At 49.5% G+C, this 1,752-nt stretch overlaps 1 long non-coding RNA gene across 1 annotated transcript; it reads left to right on the forward strand.

The window, feature by feature from the left end:
• Nucleotides 1-188: 188 nt before the first annotated feature.
• On the forward strand, nucleotides 189-676 carry LOC106820368. The gene is made up of 2 exons (XR_001395615.1): nucleotides 189-286; nucleotides 453-676. It is a non-coding gene; the product is annotated as an uncharacterized LOC106820368 (long non-coding RNA).
• The last annotated feature ends 1,076 nt before the right edge of the window (nucleotides 677-1,752 follow it).

The raw sequence follows: 1,752 nt of genomic DNA on the forward strand, positions 1-1,752 counted from the left end.
CTCTCTCTCTCTCTCTCTCTCTCTCTCTCTCTCTCTCTCTCTCTCTCTCTCTCTCTCTCTCTCTCTCTCTCTCTCTCTTTTATCTCTTTCTGTGGTCCTCTCCCCTCGCCCCCTCTCGTTTGTCTCTTAATCTGTCTATCTATGTTAATGTATATATATATATAGTTTATTTATTTGTGTTTTATGCATTTAAGGTGCGGATAGCAACATCTATGAAAGGTTGAAGAAATTGGAAAATCGGATCTTATACCTGGAAGGAATTTCACCAGAGTATTCACAAGTTATTGTAAGTTATATTTTTTATATATACAAACTACATGTAAAACTAGACCTTTAACATACTATATTAATATATATATATATATATATATATATATATATATATTGCAGTGCAAAATAATAACTGTCTGCATTTACCAAAGCAAAAAAGTTTATTATTGCTGCCCATTTAGGCTACCATGCCGAAAAGATTAAAAGTAGAGCACCCGGCAAGAAGAGACTTGACAGGGAGGCAAAGTCATTCACTCCAAGACATCGATGAACGAATAAAACATCTGCAGGAGGAACTCATTCGAAAATCCACTCCAACCCGCCAAGAGGCAAAGACATGATGATTTGAATTTTTTTATATTCTCTTTATATTCTCATGAAAAATTGCAGAATTCTATTTACTTTTGCTAACAGGGGCCGTGAGGCGCGATGATGAAATACAGCCGCCGCGAGTTAAGTCACGAACGCGTATATACGCGCTTCCGCCCGCCGGCTTACGGCCAGTATTGCGCTGCCGGCGGTTTCGTTGGCGGCGCCGGGGTCGCCGTCGAAACAGGGCAGCTATGCGGCGCGCGTTCCGCCACGCCCTTGGTGGCGCCCGCCCAGAAACTAAGCGGGCATTTTATGCGGCGCGAGCCCGTGTCCCGCCGCTCCGCCTGCGCGCCGTCCAGGAACAGCAACCTGGCGTATGCGGCGCGGCGGTCCTCGCGCGCTCGCCCGCAGAACACGCACAGAGTATGCGGCCCGCGGCGTCTCGCGCGCGCGCCGCAGAACAGTCCGGCAGTATGCGGCGCGGCCCGGTTCCGCTGCTGCCGCCCGCCAGCAAGCTCGGCCAGAGCTGCGGCGCGACCGAGTCCGAGGCGCGGCCGCCCGCAGCAACTAGCGGGGCAGTATCGGCGCCGCGGCGGCCCGGCGCGCAAACAGCCGGCAGGCTTACTGGCGCGGCTGTGGGCGACGCGCTGCACGCCGGAGTTTCTTGGGCTGCCCGCAGAAGACACATGTTCGCAGCCCGCCACAACTTTTTTCTGCCCGGCCCGCTGCCATTGTTTTTGCCGCAGCCGCAAAAAAAAACCGGGCGAATGGACCATTCATCACAAGTGAATCCCTTTCTTGGATTTTAACCAAACTTTGGGACCTCGTGTATATATAAGTACTGGTCCCATATCAGAAGGTACTGATAAATAGCTTGAATTATGTTTCGCCGGTCGACCCTCCATCTACTTCTGATATATTACTAACGCTTTGCGTTCCTAAGCAACGAAGTGTCATTCGATGCTGATGGAGAGTGCTTGTGTATGAGAGCAGGTTCAAGTTTTTTGGGTGCGCTTCCGCTTTGTCGTGCGTCGCACTCCCAAACTTTGCTTGTCTTGCTATAATGCTCATTTATAGATATTTTTATTCCGTGCTCTGTGGCAAAATGAATAATATATAATACCAGTTTACTGTTGCTAAATACCGCAGCCACCCCCAGCATTAATCTTT

The sequence above is a fragment of the Priapulus caudatus genome, unplaced genomic scaffold (genome assembly GCF_000485595.1).
Source record: "Priapulus caudatus unplaced genomic scaffold, Priapulus_caudatus-5.0.1 Scaffold12295, whole genome shotgun sequence".
In the NCBI taxonomy this organism is placed as follows: domain Eukaryota; kingdom Metazoa; phylum Priapulida; class Priapulimorpha; order Priapulimorphida; family Priapulidae; genus Priapulus; species Priapulus caudatus.